Raw genomic sequence first — 7,936 nt, forward strand, 5'->3', positions numbered from 1 at the left:
TCCGATCCCAGGGAGATGAAGCAGAAAGTACTCTCTTTTCTACCTTCCCCGTGAGCATTGGTGTTTCCTCCGCTGCCACCTGAACATCTTCTCTTTCTGTGTGTATTCCTCAGGCAACTCATTTGGGTTATTTACTAACTTAAACCACTTCTTTCTCCAACTCTAACCCCACCTGCTTCCTGAACTTTGATTTCATGTTTCAACTGCTGATTGAATCTCTATCCGGATGACTCACCAGCACCTCAAGCATAACACTGTTCACAGTCGTTCCAACCTGTCCATCTCCCTCATTTCCGTACCATCTCAGTTCATGACATCTTTACCCACTCATTTGCTCAAGTCAGGGACCTCAGCTATGCTTAATCTCTCTCTTTCCCTCTCATTCCCCTGAGGCACACAATCAAAATCTCGGAGCCTGGCCTCCCTAAACCATTGATGGGGTTCAGTGACAAAGGGGGAAGTGGCCTTGACTATTTCTTCGGCTGCTTCCCCCAAAGTCCCTGTGTTCTTCCCAGCATAGGCTGGTGCTTGGTGCGGTATTAGTGACTTTCCTTTGACCGTGGCTTGCTGGAACTGGTGTCACATTGTAATTAGCCAGTTTTTAATATTAATATTAGGAAGAAAGCAAAGGGACGGCCAGACATTATAAGCATAGTCATCTGGGCAGCTTCACCAGGAAGCTGAAACTTTTCACTCCCCAGGGAACCACTGCAATTCCTGCAAACCACTGGGGGAAGAGGTGCAACAAAGGGGAAGATGGAAACATGCAGTCAAGGTGGGGTGACGTAGAGAAGGCGCTTGCCTGTCAGTCTAACCTGGGAACAAAGATAATTGCCGGAGGCCTGGAGCCCATGTGAGCCTGTGAAAACTTGGAAACACAAAATCCCCAGACAAAGGCATATTCATTCTCTCTCTCCCTCTCTCTCTCTAAGCTACCCAGATGCTGGACTGAGCTGTGCGAATAAGGAGTGGAAACTCTGGGCAGTGGCTTTGTGTCTAGCTGCGCTGAAGACAAAAATGGGACTTTTTCCTGGACTGGGCGGAGGGGGAGGTGACCTTGGAAATTCATGGGTTTAAATCCACAGAAATGAAACTTTCCATGATACCTCACCCTCCCATGGGGCTTCCAGAAATTCTTATTCCAACGGCATCCCAGGAAGCCACCTCCACCAGCAGCAGGGGGGACATGGAGAGTACCCCACAGAAAGGACCATCGTGTCCTTTCAGAAAGAAGCTGCTGGGCTCAGCCTGGGTCTCCGAGCATCACCCAACGGAGAGAGGTAAAGCCTCAGTCCTTCTGGTGCTTCCTTCTTTGTTCCCTTCTGTTGGAAACAGCACCTGATTCTCACCGCTTCTACTCAAGATTGTTAGTCAGTCAGAAGGTCTCGCCTTTCACTGGCCTGTTTACGCTTAGGATCCTTTCAGGAACAGTAGGGGGTGGGCTGGCGCGGAGGAAGGGAGGAGGTTGGAGAAAGAAGCTGAATAGTATTGACTGAACTGTTTTATTTTGCTTAGAAAAACCAAATTTAGTATTTTGTGGCCGGGTCTTGATGACCAAAAAGTTGTATTACCCCAATTGCTTAAAGCAGAACGTTTTAAGTCATTACATTTTCAGATTGACTCTTAACTTAGCTTTCCCAAGATGAGATCATCAAATGCTGCTATGAAGGCCACCCCCAGCTTCTGAACCCTAAGTCAGCCTTTTCACTCCACTTGCTCTGTGCTCTGCAGCCTTACATCAGCATGTCTGTTGGGGCTGCCATCATTTCTTTTTTTTCTTTTTTTTACTTTTTAAAAATCTTTATTGTGGAAAAGATAACATATACCCACTTTCCCTCCCCCACCCCCCATGGACCTCTTCTAGTAGTCCCCGCCCCCTGCCTCAGGCCTTCACAACTCTATTGTCTGTGCTAAGGAAGACTCTAGCTGCCTCCTAAATCTTGTCCTGGTTTCTTCTGAGCTATTCTCCTCATTGTCACCAGGGAACACACACTTATACTTGTGAAATTGTTTTGCTTACAAACCTTCATTGGCTCCCTTTCACTTACAGGCCCTGATCTTCTTAGTGTGCATAACAAAACCTATTTATAATCTGGCGGCAACATCTCTCCCACACTCGCCATGAGAGCTATGCTCTACATATTCAGTCCCTGAATACACCATTCTCTCTTTTTTTTTTAAAAAAAAAAATATTTTTATTGATTTTGGAGAGGGAAAGAGAGAGAGAGATAGAAACATCAGTGATGGAGAGAATAATTGATAGGCTGCCTCCTGCACACCCCACACTGGGGATCAAGCCAGAAACCTAGGCATGTGCCCTGACTGGGAATCAAACTGTGATCTCCTGGTTCATAGGTGGACGCTCAACCACTGAGTCACGCTGGCCAGGCTCTCTCTCTCTTTTTAATCCTCACACAAAGATATGTTTTTATTGATGAGAGAGAGAGAGAGAGAGAGAGAGAGAGAGAGAGAGAGAGAGAGAGACTGATCAGTTGCCTCCCCTACATGCCCTAGCTGGGAATTGAACCCACAACCTAGGTATGTATCAGATTAGGGAATAGATTCAACAAATGTTCCCCAAACACTAATTTTATAGACTTTTCAGCTCTTTCTAAAGTGTTTTTTCAAAGGTTCTTACTTGTTATATAATTGCATGTTTTTATTTATTGCTATATCTTAAATTGATGCCACGGTTGGTTTTAATTTTATTCCCTGCAGGTGCACTGGACAGCAAACTCCTAGAGGACTGGCATCATCTCTTTCCCATTTCAGGGCTGAGCAGAGAGGACGCCTGCAGTCAGTATCAGCTGAACTCACTTGTTTCATTTCTTTTTACAAACCAACAGCTTCCATACAGCACCAGGTGGCAGGAGACCAAAGAGTAGCATTTGGTTTTTAGGTAGAAATTCCAATGGGGAGCTTAAGCAAAATGAAGGGACTTAATGGAGGGACTTTCCAGTTTGTTATTTGATCGGTTTGTGATCTGCTTTATTAATCGAATACTATTTCCCCTGAAGCCTTTTAAATTATGATGCAAAATATAAAACCATACACAATAATATTTGCATGTATTTAAAGTTATCTCAAACATTGGAATTTCATAAAAGACATTATTTAAATATATACATTTAAAAGGCTTGCTGTATTTTTTGAGTGGTTTTATTATATCTTGAGGGGTTTCTTCCTGATATCTGTATCTCCAATTTTATAATAAAAATTATAATTAAAAGTTATAATTAAAGTGACAACACTGTTCAAATTTCAGAAATTTGCCTTCAAATAACCATGTATAGGTGACTATGACTTTTTTCCTGTTAATTGATGGCATATTCTTAGGATATATGCCTTCATCTCATAATGGCTTAATTATTTACCTCTTAGGATTAAGTTTATGGTCAGAGTGTTGTCAGAGAGGAGGTATTTTTTAAGAACAATAATTTGTCCATTAAATCTAAAAGTTAGTCTGCAAGTTAATTTGAAGCAGTCCCTCAGGATAGCTCTTTTTTGTTGTTAATCCTCACCCTGGTAGGATCACCAAAGGAGGAACTCATGAGGCCAAAGTGGTAAGGGATTATAAATTTATTAGGTCATCTGGATACCAGATGGGCTGAGCCCCCAAATGGCGCCAGCACCCAAAGATGGGGAGTCAGAGGTTTCTAAAGGACTCCAGGCGGGCTTTTTCTGGGCAGAGAATTCTCTGTGCAGGTCCAGACCCTGGGAAGGTTCGCAAGGGAGAGATAATGGTCTTAGGCTTAGACCAGCGATGGCGAGCCTTTTGAGCTCGGCGTGCCAGCATTTTGGAAAACCCTAACTTAACTCTGGTGCCGTGTCACATAAATAAATGTTTGATATTTGCAACCATAGTAAAACAAAGACATATTTTTGATATTTATTTTATATATTTAAATGCCATTTAACAAAGAAAAATCAACCGAAAAAAATGAGTTCGTGTGTCACCTCTGACACGCGTGTCATAGGTTCGCCATCACTGGCTTAGACTCTAAGCGAAAGGGAATGTCCATTGTGAAGTGGCCTAAAGCTCAGTTCCCAGGGGAAGGGGTGTCGATTCAACTATTTGATGAAATCTAACACACCGTAGGATATTTTCCCATTGATTTGCAGAGAGAGTGGAAGGGAGGAGGAGAGACAGGAAGGGAGAACCATTGGTGTGAGGGAGACACATCGATTGGTTGCCTCCCACACACACCTGGACCAGGGCCAGAGAGTATGTGCTCTTGACCGGAATCGGACCCGGGACCCTTCAGTCCGCACGCCGATGCTCTGCCCACTGAGCCAAACCAGCTAGGGCGAGCTCTTCTTAACAGAGGTCTTGGCATAACTTGTTTTCTTTTCCAAGAAGAAAATAGCTTTATTGCTTTTCCTGAACGATAATAAAAATGCTCATTTACATGAAGAAAATAAAAATCACCTGAAAGCCTACGGTCTTTCTGTGGACATCTTTCCCGATCCCTCCTTCACTCACTCTTGTTCTTGCTTGCTCCCTCTTCTGAGGAAGAGAGGAAGGCAGGCCCAGGCCCCAGGTCAGCAGTATGGAGTCCCAGCTCCACTTCTTAGTCACAAAACCGGCAAATTCCTTTAGGTGTAATTTACATACCGTAAAGTCCACTTTTTCTTCCTTTCTATTATTATTATTATTATTATTATTATTATTATTATTTTAAAATCCACTTGTTTTAAGAGCACACTTCCATGCATTTAGTTGAACTCAAATATGGGAGAAGTGAACGTTTCATACCCCTACGTAGGCAGCCTGGGAAGAAAAGAGCATTTATTATTGTTCAGGAAAAGCAATCAAGCTATTTTCTTTTTGGAAAAAAAAACAAGAGATAGCAGCCTTATCTCAACCAGAATTCCTTGGTGACCCTTGTCCAGCTGTGACCCCAGGCCCGTCCCCCTCGGGGGTCCACCTAACGGCCGGGCTGAGGAAGCAGCACTCACAGAGGCTTGTCCGGACTCCAGGAGATTTCACGAGGGCTCAGCAGTCTTCACGGGGCACCAGAGGGCTGGCAAGTCCTGACGGGGTGCGTGGAGGTTAAGCACAGCCAACCAGCCGTTAATAAGACTCGGGGAACCTGAGTGACCTAAGATCAGTGCTCGCTGAGCTGACACCTGCTGTCAAAGCTGCAAGGGCTGGTGGGCGTGGGCCTGCCTGCAAAGCCCTCCCTGCAGGCTAGGTCAGCTGCCCTGTGTTACCTCAGAGTGACCCCAGGCAGAGCCCACTGGCACCTGGAGAGAACTCTGGTCGATTTACCCTTCAGTTTCTTTTATAACCCACTTTCCTAGTACCTTTCCTTACAGAGGAGGATGGAACAATTCATACAGCCAGAGGAACTGGGGCCTGAGGCTTCCTGGCACATCCCACACTGGGGATCAAGCCCACAACCCAGGCATGTGCCCTGACCAGGAATCGAACCATGACCTCCTGGTTTAGAGGACAGCGCTCAACCACTGAGCCACACCAAGCTGGGGCAAGCTGTGTCATTTCTAAGTAAAACTGTTAACAAAGAGTCATGGATAATTATAGTTCTCTTTGCCCTCAAGGTGAGGAAACCAAAACCTACAGTGAAATGATTCAGCTCAAACCACCCGTGGCTCCACAGCATCCTGCCTCTTTGCCACTCTAACAGCCCATGATGCCTGGCCACATTTCTGGTGTTTCATTCTTTGCTGTCGCACTTTCGTGGCGCTGTCACGCTAGCACACTTTGAGGTGTCAGTGAGTCCAGAGAAATGGAAGTATTCTCTAGCAAGCGGGGCATACTCCCTCATTTAATTCCCACATCCGCCTTGTGAGGTAGGTGCCAAGTTATTCTCATCTTGCAGCTGAGGAAACGGAGGCACAGAGAAGTTAAGTAACTTGCCCATGGTTACACAGACATTAATAGTTCCTCTAATTTCCCTGAAATGAGCTGATTTCATAAGGAAGAAGCAGAAATAATAAATTAGACCAGGTTTTGATACCTACCATACAACAATCCTCCCAGAGCCCTCCCCTCCAATCAGCTGAACTGTGCCAGGAAGACTGTGAAAGTCTTTGAAATGAGAGGAAAAAAAGACTGGCTTCCTGTGCAGTGCATCTTCCTGGTTATCTCGCTCTCTCAGCTATGTCACACTCTAAGGCTTAGAACACGGATGATAATGCAAAGGACTCTTGTCCACAGAAATGCACGCTGTGTCCTGTGGAGACACAATTGGCCATTGCCTTACCGACATCGACCAACTGACCCCAGCATTTCTGATAGCTTATATGTGTGTGTCTTAAAACGTTTCCTTCAGAGGAGTTATGTTCTACTGGTTCTCTCATTCATTAATAAGTTAAGTAAAATCTTTCCCGAGACTAGAGATACAGCCTGACAGTTGTCTTCCTGGTGCAGAGTTCTCAGAGAGAAGCTGCTGGTCTTGATTCACTGCTGAGGGTAGTGAGTGCACCCCGCCCCTCTAATGCCCAGGTCAGATACGTACCCTCCCCAGCTCCTAGATGGAATGGGTTGTCTGGCATCTTTCCTTATACCCATTAGGGAGTTGGTACCTGCCATCATATGTTATAACCCTTTTCAAAAAAAAATTTTAAAAATTAAATCTTTGTCACATGTTTGCTTATATTTGCATAAGACTCATGATTTCAACTTTAAAAAAAAATTAATCTTTAACAACTGCTTGTAGTTCCTGAATTTGCCTATGTGCCTCTCTCCCGAGCTGTTTCCTCTTCACTCCGGCTTTCCTCACTTCCCCATCTAGCTCAGGGCTCAGCAATGTCCAAGACACGGGCCCAGTCTGTCCCACCACCTGCTTTAGTAATGGCCGACCAGCTAAGACGGGCTTTTAAGGTTAAAACATATAAAAAATATTTTTTTAAAAAAATAATATTTTGTGACACATGACAATGATATAAAATGTACATTTCAGTGTTTATGAATAATGTGTAGTTGAAATATCCACATTGGTCATTTGCATATCGTCTACAGTTGCCAGGACTACACTACAATGACAGCTGAGAACCTGAGAAAGAGAACAGGCCACCTGCAAGGCCAAGAACAGTCACCATCTGGCCCTTCTCGGGAGAAGTCTGTTAACCCATCGCTGTGATCTGAATTTCTGGGTTATCTCCAAGTTCATACGTTGAAATCCTAGCTCCAAAGATGATGGCATTAGGAGGTGGGGCCTTTGGGAGGTGCTCAGGTCAAGAGGGTGGGACCTTCATGAATGGGATTAGTGCCCTCATAAAAGAGCCCCCACAGAGATCCCTCCAGTCTGAAGCGGGAAGGAGCATTTTCACCAGAACCCAGCCATGCTGGCACCCTGCTCTTGGACTCCCAGCTTGCAGAACTGTGAGAAATAAAGTGCTGTTGTTTATAAGCCACCCAGTCTGTGGTACTTTGTTATGACAGTCTGAATGGACTAAGACTCCCTTAATCTGCTTAATGCCACTAATGTCCCAGTATCTGCTCCAGGACACTTCCTAACGCTCCATCCAGGCTGGGTCCCTCAGGGGACACATGAAACCCCCTGTCGGTGTGTCCACTGTAGCATCTGCCATCTGTGTGGTGAGTGTTGACTCTTCTCATGCCTTCATACCTAGTCTGGAAATCCCTTGAGGACATGGATTATGACTAGTTCATCTTTGCTGGGTTCCCAGTGCCTAATACAGTGCCTGGCACAAACCCGCTCTCAGTTTTTATTTAATGAATGCTTCTCTTATCCTGTACTGGATAACAAGGGCATTTGAGTATCAGAGCACTCTGAATAAGTATTTAGTAATTGACTATCAATCTATTTTTATTTTGGGGGGGTTAAAACAACAACTCGAGGCAACCTAGTTTTAAAAATAAAATGACATAAATCACTATTCTTTTAGTTCCCTTGAAAGGAAATGATCAAGGACACCGTGGAGGTAGAGGTAGGAAAACCAGCTTGCC

Source organism: Myotis nattereri (genome assembly GCF_964212035.1).
Source record: "Myotis nattereri genome assembly, chromosome: 11".
Lineage (NCBI taxonomy): Eukaryota > Metazoa > Chordata > Mammalia > Chiroptera > Vespertilionidae > Myotis > Myotis nattereri.